The sequence below is a fragment of the Mustela lutreola genome, chromosome 4 (genome assembly GCF_030435805.1).
Source record: "Mustela lutreola isolate mMusLut2 chromosome 4, mMusLut2.pri, whole genome shotgun sequence".
NCBI lineage: Eukaryota > Metazoa > Chordata > Mammalia > Carnivora > Mustelidae > Mustela > Mustela lutreola.
In genome coordinates, this window is record NC_081293.1 from 130131391 (window position 1) to 130143006 (window position 11616).

General features: G+C 36.2%; 1 non-coding gene across 1 annotated transcript; it reads right to left on the reverse strand.

Annotated features, from left to right (window-relative positions):
* Positions 1 to 1742: 1742 nt before the first annotated feature.
* On the reverse strand, positions 1743 to 1924 carry LOC131830857 (U2 spliceosomal RNA). Its single transcript, XR_009353418.1, has one exon. It is a non-coding gene; the product is annotated as a U2 spliceosomal RNA (small nuclear RNA).
* Positions 1925 to 11616: the final 9692 nt, after the last annotated feature.

Here is an 11616-nt window from a genome sequence, read left to right on the forward strand (position 1 = left end):
GGGTAAGGAGGGGTGGAATGAGAGGGAGAAGCCAACTCCCTGCTGAGCAGGGAGCCTGATGTGGGGCTCCATCCCAGGACCCTGGGATCATAACCTGAGCTGAAGGTAGATGCTTAACACCTCAGCCACCCAGCCTCCCCATATCCCTTCTCTTATTGATATGATGTATTCTGTTGATTGATGAATTATTATGAAACCAGCTTTGCACCCTGATAATAAATCCCACTTGGTTATGGCAAACTATTTTTTAATTTATTGTTGGGTTTAGTTTGCTAATATTTTGTTGAGGATTTTTGCATCAGTGTTCATTGGAGATACTGGCCTGTCATTCTTTTTTTGTTGTTTCTTTTTTTTAGTTTCTTTATTGGGGCTGGCCTCATAGAATGAATTTGAAAGATTTCCTTCCCCTTCTATTTTTTGTAATAGTTTGAGAAGAATAGGTATTACCTCTTCCTTCAATGTTTGGTCAATTCACCTGGGAAGTTGTCTGGTCCTGCACTTTTGCTTATTTGGGGTTTTTTGATTACTGATTCCATTTCCTTGCTAGTAATTGGTATGTTAAAAATTTCTGTTTCTTCCTGATGAAGATTTGGGAAGTTACAGGTTCTGAGGATTTTGTTGTCAATATAAAGGTAAGAGATTTTTTTTTTTAATCTAAAATATTGGTCATCTAACTCAAATGAGCATTTTATGGAGGTGTAGTTAGATTACCTGAAAGAACAAAGAGCTAGGACTTCATTAGACTTAAGAAACAATTTAGATCCAGAGCAGGTCAGAAATGTCTTATCTCACTACTCTATTCAACATTGTATTGTAGAATCTAGCCAAGACAATTAAGCAAGAAAAGGGAGTAAAGAGTATCCAGGTTGAAAAGCAAAAAGTAAAACTATTTTTGTTTGCAGATGCAGACAATCTTCTATATAGAAAATCCTAAGGAAACCATTAAAATAAGAAACTATTAGAACTAACAAAGAAGTTCAACAGGTTGCAGAATACAAGATCAATATACAAAACCAATTATATTTTTATTTCCTTGCAATAAACAGTTCAAAACTAAAATTAAAGAAACAATACCATTTATAATAATATTAAAAAGAATGAAATACTTGGGAATAAATTTAACAAAGGAAGTGCAAAGCTTTACAGTCAGAAAACTCCAAAACATTGTTGAAAGAAATGAAAGAACACCTAAGTAAATATAAAGACAACCTGTGTTCAGGGATCAGAACACTTAATATTGTTAGGAGATTGGCAACACTCCCCACACTTATCTGCAGATTTAATGTAATCCCTATCAAAATCTTAACTGATATCTGATCCTAAAACTGATATTGAAATGCAAGGATCCCAGAATATTCCAGACAATCTTAAAAATTAAGAACAAAGTTGAAGAACAAACTCTCACTTCCTGATTTGGGAAAGTGGGAAGAGTATTGGCAGGAAAGATAGAATCTGACTATTCCTTCCACGCTTGTGGTCATGGATTTTAAATGAGTCCGGTCAATGACCACAAGCGTGGAAGGAATAGTCAGATTCTATCTTTCCTGCCAATACTCTTCCCACTTTCCCAAATCCGGAAGTGAGAGTTTGTTCTAGCTGATACCTCCAAGAAGCGAAAGGTGTTTATAAGGGAGCTTTAGGGTAGTGGAGATACAAACAAACAGAAAATAGAGCAATAAATATAATCAATAAGTAAGCTAAAAGTAAATATTTGACTTCCTTTTATCTACAAAATCTTGTCCCATGCTTTTCTTTTTCCCTGTCTATGTTAGGAAAAAAATGTCTGTATCATTTATTAATCCCAGCTGGATACAGTGGCATCTCCAAAAGTAATCTTTCTCTCTCCCACCTTTCTTTCTTTACCTTGTTCTACTCTCAGGTAGGATCTCTACACTTGATCTTAGCCAAAAGGCCGAGAAGCGATCAGGTAGGATCACTATAGATCTCAGGTAGGATCTCCAGTCACACAGTGTCTTGCCCAATGTTGCTATCGATCTGGTTCTTTCTAACAGAGTATGCTTTCATGGGCATGTCAGATATGAGTCCTGTCCGAGCCTTCTTGACCCTCCACGAAGCTGTCTCAGTCACTGTCCTTACCTGTCAAAGTCATACTCTTTGATGGCCATACGCTGTGGACACCTGGTGGAGAAGTGAATAGTGTGCTTCACCCTTTCACCTCCTGATTTTTCCGCATCATTACAAGGACCTTCCTCCTCCATTCTCCCAAGATAAAATGAGTCTTCCACTTTATCCAAATTTGTCCTCATATTTTTCCTTCTCAGTTTCTATTAATTCCTATTTCCAACTTATCGATCACAACTTTGAGTCCTCTGCCAAATACAAGTGACTTCAAATAAAAGCCAGTAGTGTGGCAAGAGAGACAGGTGGTATCATGAATATATACATTCCATGATGTTGTATGGTGGAGAAAAGCAAATCCATAATCAGAATTCTGTGTTTAGCAATTGCTTAACATGCAGGGAACATTAACTATAAAACCCAAGTATAAATCAAGCCATGTTGACTAAAGACCGTAACTCAAAAATAAATTATATATGCATGTGTGTGTGTGTGTGTGTGTGTAAGTACCCTTGATTATACAGAAAGATGTTTCAACATAGGGATTATTGAAAGAAAACCAGCCTCTCATCCACATGAAATAAAGTCCTCATGCAATGATAAAATATTGCAAACAAACGTGAAGGCTCTGAAATATAGAATATAAAAGAAAACCAAGAATTCCATTAAGTATGTAGCTACACTCATATTCAACCACACCCATACTTCAGTTAGATTTTGGAAAACTCTCTGGTTTATTTCTTTTGACTTTATTTTGGCTCCTATGTCTTTTCTTAATGTTCAGAAACTTTTAAAAAATAACCAATTCCCTCACTAAGCATTGAATTTATGTAGGTCATTTTGCATTTTAATTTCAGTCACATGAAACATCCTGCTGAAGACGCTGAGCCAGTCATTTTATCTCCACATCTCTGCTCTACATAAGAACAAAGTCTTAGGTTATATTCTTATCATTAAATAAAATAAGGCATATATGTTCATCACTAAAATGAATCATTAAATCATTAAAAATATGATTTACAGGGACGCCTGGGTGGCTCAGTTGGTTAGGCAGCTGCCTTCGGCTCAGGTCATGATCCCAGCGTCCTGAGATCGAGTCCCACATCGGGCTCCTTGCTCGACAGGGAGCCTGCTTCTCACTCTGCCTCTGCCTGCCATTCTGTCTGCCTGTGCTCGCTCTCTCTCCCTCTCTCTCTCTAATAAATAAAATCTTTAAAAACAATATGATTTACAGTGTAGCATATTCACAACAGATGTCCTTATACACAGGCTATTGATACTTGGCTAATTTAGTAATTTTTGCACTACAGGTGTTCAATAAATAGATATAGAATTTATTTTACCTCCTCTACCCTACTCCTCAATGCCTAAAATTTCTTCAATAAGTGCTTACCTAGAGGCTAAGCTAAAAATCTGAGTACCCCTTGAGATGTAAAACATTGCTTAAATTCCTACTGAGATATAAATGCCTTTTGCTAAACTAGATGTTAGGTGAGAGAGATCTCTAGGTTTGGAGCTTTGAGTGGCCCAATATAGGATGGGAGTGCCTCATTCTTCCCATATTGATAATCTTGCAAAGGTTCACTCTATTTTGTAGGTACATATTTGAATTATGAATTGTTCTCAAAAAGTAGTTACCAACTTTCACCCATTCAAAAATACCAGAAGGGAAATTTTTAATTAAAAAAATAGGAAATATATGCTTTACACTGCTCATGCGAAACACAAGGAGTTTACATCAATAGGAAAAGACAAACTCCCTAACTGAAAAATAAATATGACATGATCAGGCAAAGAGGAAATACTTAATATTACCAATATGTAAGGACTCAAGGATTCTAGTCAAAATGTAAAAATGGTATATACTTTCCAAAGGATAGTCAAGCAATATGTATGAAATGCCTTACAAATATCCATTTTTAACCCAGTAATCCCACCTCTAGGGCTCCTAAGAAAGTATTCAAAACATGCATAAAAGTTTATATTCACAGAAGATCATTTCAAGCTTATTTTTGAGTCATAAATAGAAAAGCTGAAGTTTCCAAAAATAGAAAAGCAATAACTTTTTCAAAAGTAGAAAAACAATAATTATAAAATGAAATTTTCTGTAACCATTAAACATCATTTCATAGAAGAATATTGACATGAGAAAATGTCTACTTATATTGCTAATTTTAAAAAGCATGTTATAAATTGTACGATATATTTCCACTTATATATAAAAAGAATCTGAAAGGATATACAATGCTGTGGTTATATCTGGTTGATAGAATTACAGGTGATTTTATTAATCTCCTTTGTGCTGTTTTACAGATTTTTAAAATTTCTGTAGTAAACATGTTACTTTTATAGTTTAAAAAAAATAGCAAGAAGTTTTCCAGGAAAAAATATTTTCACCAAAACTCAAAAATGACTACCCTCAACCTTGGAGGTCTTTTGGGGCATTTGCTCCAAGAGCTAGTTGGTTCCAAACCCAATACTATTTCAACAAAAAATAATAAGTTATTTTTTTTAAAGATTTTATTTATTTACTTGACAGAGAGAGATCACAAGCAGGCAGAGAGGCAGGCAGAGAGAGAGAGGAGGAAGCAGGCTCCCTGCTGAGCAGAGAGCCCAACGCGGGCCTCGATCTCAGGACCCTGAGATCATGACCCCAGATGAAGGCAGCGGCTTAACCCACTGAGCCATCCAGGCGCCCAATAAGTTATTTTTTTGATCCTACAGTGAAAGGCCCACCTTTTATTTGCCAGGGACACTAAGTGAGGCCAGATGATTTGCCCCTTGGAGGAATGGTTCTCAACCTGGCTGCCCATTGGAGTTGCTGGGAGTGCTTTAAAATAACACATGCTCAGGCTTCACTTCCCAGAGATCTTTTTCCATAGGTTTGGCATAGATAGGGCTTGGAAATGAGGTGTGTGTGTATGTGTATGTAAGTGTGGGGGATATGTGTGTGATTTTTCTAAAATTCATTGTCACTTGTGATTTTTCTAAAATTCTAATGTACCACATGATTTACGTCTTAAATTTTTTGATAGTCCTATTTTGTATGACTTGACTTACTCTGTTTGTAGTTTAGTTAACCCAACTAGATTGAAACTCCAGCTATAACAGACAAGACTTTTTTGTGCAAGCAACATATTTTGTTATCTTAAATTAGGAATGGGTTTAGCAGATAACTTTTCCTATAGGTATTTGTCACCTGAAAATAGGACTACAGACAAACTGAGTATTCTAAAATATAGTTATTATTTTTGGAAGACTTTTTGTGTTCTGCTTTAGAAATAACTATACCATAGAACATATTTCCTCATTTAGGTGCCTTGCCATACAGTGTATTTGGGAAGATAAATACAGAATTAGCATTGCTCCTTGAGAGGCATTCATTTTGCATGTATATTTCACAGAGAGTTTAAGGTGGTTTAGCCAAAATGAGCGTAACTGCCAAAAGTATTCTGATAACACTACTTAAGTGAAACTGTAGGACCTTGACTATATCCTAAAGGGGATCCAAAACACTTCTGTAGAAAAGCTCAGTCCTGTTAAGGAGCCTTTACTTAAGAAGGGAGTTGGGGTGGTCTTCTCCCTAGGCATATTCTCCTAACAGTAATAGGTTTCCTAGCTTCAACAAAAGGATGCTAATCCCATCCTTCGAATTGATGGCTAAGACATAAGTCTTCAAGGGCAATCAACTATATAGACCAGATGCACTCAAAGGAGTTGTCATAAAATATGATCTCAAGTTTACTGCAATGCAATATTTTTTTCAGAAGTTCAGTTAGATAAACAATATTTGGATGAAATGCCTTAAATGTCATGTCTAGACATCCAAAAATAGATCCTTGGATCAAGACAGACATGCAAAGGCAAGGACCTTTTCAGAATATTTTGTACTAAATCATGCTTTAGGGGAGTATCAGTAGCTTATATTAGAATCTCTATAACAAACAACCTTAGAAATGCATTTCTGTACTTATTATATGGACATTGCTTATTAAATCATCAAGAAATTTCTTCTCAAGTACTTTTAATTGTTTTAATAGTATAATTTACTTATAAAGAAAACATATGCTCACTGAGTTAAATTCAAACAATGTAATATAATTTATAAAAGAGAAAACAAAATTAACCAACCCCCCAAAATACCCCTATAATTACCACTTAGATGTGAATACATATATATGTCTTATCATGTGTGATAGCAACACATATATAGATATACACACATATTGTTATGCTTATACATGCTATTTTCAACCTGACTTATTATTTCATTTAAAATATCTTAATGAATGTCAATGTACATCAGCCTTCTTGGTGAATATATATTATATGGCAATCCCCAAATTTATCATGTAAACATCCTATTACTAGCATTACCAGTTGGTTCTAATCTTTCACATTAGTATAAGTAGCACCATGTTAAACACCCTTTCATGTACTTCTATGTTTGTGCATTCATCTGATTATGTCCCTTAGGGTGGATTTCTAAAAGTGATATTTCTATTATGACACTTCCTGATTTGGGGAAGAAGAAAGAGTATTGACAGGAAAGAAGGAATGTCCCATGAAGAGGGTGAACTACTCTTCTGAGTACCATTAAGGTCTTACTTTTTTGCTTATGGAACATCATCAAAATACTTAGTTTAGAAGATTCTAAGAAAACTGTGTAGAATATATACATATTGATACACATGGCTAAATGTACCCTCTCCTACCAAAAGCTCTAAGAGTGATTATTCCCTCTACCTACTGCCACCATTCTGTCAAGATTGTGTCACCTTTTTAATACTACTAAGTAAATTTTCAAATGTACACTGCTGTTCCTGTTTCTTTATTATTTACCCTTCCATGTCCTTAGTCCATTTTTCTATTTAGTCCATGTTTATCTTTTTCTCAATGATTTATAAAACCCTTTATATAGTGGAGCTTTGTAACACTTTGCCACACAAGTTGCAAGTTTGTTATTGTTGTTATTGTTGATTCATGTCATTTTCTGTATTTAATAGTTTGTCATTTGCTGATTGGGAAAGAAAACGGGAGACGCAATATGCCACTCACTCTATAAATTGCAGTCTTCCCCTTATCCCTCAAGAACCAACTTGAATCCCACATCTTTTTCTAAAGCCTAACCTCCTTTTCATCCTAACATGATCTCTCCCTTTGCCAACTCATACTGTACAAGTTATTTGGTGATTTATCTCACAGTGCCTGGTGACATACCTATGTATTGTCAGTCACATTCAAGTATTATTTACCCAAGCCAGCAACCAACTGCATTCACTCTGTGCCCTCAAAGCAGTTGCTCAATAGATAATAAAGGATTATTTAAAGCAATGAATGGAGAGGGGGTGGGGAGTAGGTGACAGAGGTCATCTTGAATTTTCCAGGCTTGAGCAAGAGCTTGGCTGAAGCATTCAGCCAAAGAGGTTACTAAGATCCATTATATTTCTTGCCTTAATATTCTGACTCAAGGTAAAGCTCATTTCAGTCATGTCAACCCCTGAGACATACCTGTTGTTTTCATTAAAAAGCCATCCATATATCCCAGCTTACTCAAAACAGTCCCAACTTATACCTGCTCTACTTGTATAATTCTTAAGTTTCCCCTTTTCACTCCCAAAAGTTTTGGGTGATAAATTATATGCTTACCCTATCTCTTGCTGGCTCTTGTTTCTTATTTATTTCTTAAGCTAAAAATCAACCACGAAATTTAAAATACTTGGTAGATGAAGAAATTTTCAAGTAGGATGGCTCCCTCTTCTTTGTTTAATTAATTAAATTTATATGAAAGCCTAACTTTGAAGGATTAAAGGAAACATTCAATATGCACATAAAAACAGTTGCTATTTATATGAGGCTTTTAGGGGAACATAAACTGTGTTGTTTTTTTTTTTTAATTGTGTGTATGTTTTCTTCAACGAAATTGAGAACTTTCTGGAGTACCATTATTCTTACTTTTTGTACCCCCTTTATCATAGTACTTAAAACAGTACTCTCTACTCAGTAGGTATACAGTAAATTCTGCTGTAAAACCACTGGGAGCCTGAAGGTTTTAATTTGCTTTTTGATTAAGGGTGTCCCTCCTTTTGACTCCCACCATGTCATCACAGACATGTGGGGGGATAATATTCATTAGAGTGCTGAATGGGAAGTGGTATCATGAAAACCCATTTGAATTATAAGATTCACTTTTATGTCTTTGGCTCAATTGTTCATGGATACAGCTCATCTGAATTAGATGTGTCTGAAAATTCAATTTCCCCAAATGGAAACATCTGGATCTTTTTTTCTTCCTTTAATCCTTTGTCCTGGTGACTCTGCCAGACAGTCCATATCCCTTGTTGGTTTGGCAGGAAATATATAAGGGCATAGTTAGGAGTGGGAGTCGCTGGTGCAAATGTTTCCTTGTCTGCTTTTTCAGTCTATGTGGTCACTTTCCTCCTCTAGATATTGGAATCAGAGATTTTTATCAAAGTGAAGACTTAGAAGAAAAGTTAATGTAACTTCATCTTTTATGGCAAAAAGAATTTATATTGAGACAAAATAAAAGGGGCTGCTCAGATACATATATAATGATGGCAGAGCTGTACCAAAACACTTTTTTCCCCCTAATTCCCAATCTGGAGCACTTTTTAGTAGGCCAAGTGCTAGTTACCACCTGAATATTAGCTATTGCCTCATTTCAATATGTGCAGCTAGTACTGGGCTGATTTTAACTATGGAAAAAAATTTATTTAAAATAAACTTGAGGGGTGCCTGAGTGGCTCAGTCAGTTAAGCGTCTGCTTCAGCTCAGGTCATGATCTGAGAGTCATGGGGTCGAATCTGGCAGCACTCCCTGATGGGCAGAGAGTCTGCTTCTCTCTCTCCCTCTGCCCCTCTCCCCTCACTCATGTGTGCTCGCTTGCTCTCTCGCTCTCTCTCTCTTTCTCTCAAGTAAATAAATAAAATCTTTCAACAAGTAAAATGAAATAAATTTTAATGTTATGAGACACAAGAAATATAAAAGAAAATTCCCTGATATCTTTGGTAAATGCTGAGGGATAACATTAACTTACTTTTTGGATGGAAGATTTCAGACAGACATGTTTGTATGTATGCATAAACTAGAACAGAATCAGAAAAAATAGGATCTAACGGGGGAGATCATGGCCCTGATCACGAAACACCATGTACATCTTATCCTAGCCGTAGAATTCTTTTCATAGAAAAAGAAAAGTTCTCAGAACAAAGAATGAAGGAGAAATAGACATATATTCATGTATTTGACCTGTGATTTTAGTTTTTACTTAGGAAAAGCAGAGAATGAGATCTTAGTATAATTATATCTGTAGGGGATAGAGAGAGCCCATTTAGATAAACTGAATATATGGTTTTCTAAACTGAACAGAGTGGTTTTGATTCTTTGGGCAAGCTGTGACCTCATGCAGTGGAGAGGCTACAAAATACTACTGACCAAGACAGGCAGTTTTTATATCAGCTATCATATGTCTGAAAATACTGAAAAGATACTTAAAAGTCTGTTTAATCCTATCTTGGACATAAATTCTTACCTTTCCTTCTACCCAAAAATGTTTAAATTGACATTTCACAAATGATAAAATTATGTGAAAATACATTTGGTTCAAGTAAAGTTTTTTTAAATCTTTATTGAATTAGCTATGCTTAGGTGTAAGTTGATCTTCCTCCCACCTTTACTTGCCTTAAGGCTCAGATACGATGCTGGGGTTGTGAAGAAGAATCATCTAATATAAAGGGAATATAACTTAGAGTGAAACAAAAGCCCCTTCCATCCAGTCAGAGAGTGAGGGCAGGGAGAGTAATTTGGAGTGTGGAGTTGGGGGAGGTAGTAGGAGAAAGGAGAGACAAGAGGTGGTAGGACACATAACTCTGGGGGGTCCCTTCTCCAGTGTTTGACCTGGAGAATGGAGGAGAAGGAAAAATAGATGAGATGGGAGGTAAGTCGTGGGGTGGGGGAGGGGAAGCTGAAAGCAGAGTTGCACTTGTTCTGCTCCCCACTTGGTTCCCTGGAAGGAATCCACCAAGTGGGCTATTTTATGCCAGCATGGGGCAGGCCTACCAGTGGCCAGAGGAAAGAGGCACTTCCCTTTCTTTCAGGTGGATAACCCAAAACATTCCATATATTCCCATAGAAGAAGGATGACAACTGGATGAGTTGAGATCTAGAAAGGCTGCCATGAGGCCCATCATGGTAAGAGCTGAAGGGACCCTGTGCAGAGCTTGTGGAGTCAACTTCAAGGCCCAGGAATTAGATGGAGCATATGGAGGATGCTCAGCAAGGTCTTCATGAAGAACCTAGATGGGGCCAACATAGCATAGAGGGGCCATTTAATTCTACCCAAACTGGGAAGTAAGGAGAAAAGAACATGTATGTGTTCATAAGCCACAGGTTTCATAATGAACACTTGAAGGACACTCAACAATATTTATATCTGACAACAGAGTGAGTTTAATTTTGTAACCGTTCAACATGTAATTGTTCAGTATTTGGTAGCATGAAATTTATGGTCTTAGAAAAAAGTGAAGATAGGCTAGAAGTCCTAGCTGTTTCAAGGTTAGAAGGTCACCATCTACTGGTAATTTGCTCAAATTTCTGGCAAATGATTCTTAGAATCTACTGACAATTTAAGAAGGAAGCATCAAGTGCAATTCATACACTGTGACAAAGAGCATCACAATTTCTCAGTATTACTTGAAATTCCTGTTGGTATTCAGCCATTAATTGAAAGTTTCTAGAGAAGTATACAGATATCTGAAAGAAAGATTTTTATTTCCAAGCTGTTTTCAGTGCTATACATGTTTATGCATCTTGGAGACATTTAGGTTAGTGTGTCAGTGAAACAACATATACAGGGATTGGGTTGTCAAAATATTGGAGAGGAAAAGCTGTATAGACTGATTACCATCCAAGAATTTTTTTTTTTTTTTAGGATTTTATTTATTTATTTGAGAGACAGAGATCACAAGTAGGCAGAGAAGCAGGCAGAGAGAGAGGAGGAAGCAGGCTGCCTGCTGAGCAGAGAGCCCGATGCAGGGCTCGATCCCAGGACCCTGAGATTATGACCTGAGCCGAAGGCAGAGGCTTTAACCCACTGAGCCACCCAAGCGCCCCACCATCCAAGAATTTTAATGAAAAGATAACTGAGAAGTTGTAGTCCAACCCAGTGCTGTCCAATTTTTACTCACCATATTTTTAAAATTTTAAAATTTTTACTCACCGCATTTAAAAAGTAAAAAGAAACAGGTGAAATTAATCTCAATAATATATTTTATTAAACCCAATATATCCAAGTACATATTATTTCAACATCTACTAATCAGTATAAAAATTACCAATGAGGTATTTCACATTCTTCTTCTCATACTAAGTTTTCAAAATCCACTGTGTATTTCACCCTTACAGTATATCTTAGTATGAATGCTAAATTTTCAGTGGTTCAAGTGAAATGTAGTCCTACCAAAATAATAAACTTGTACATAATAGAAAAACGTTACACTGCTTCTATTTTTAAATTTA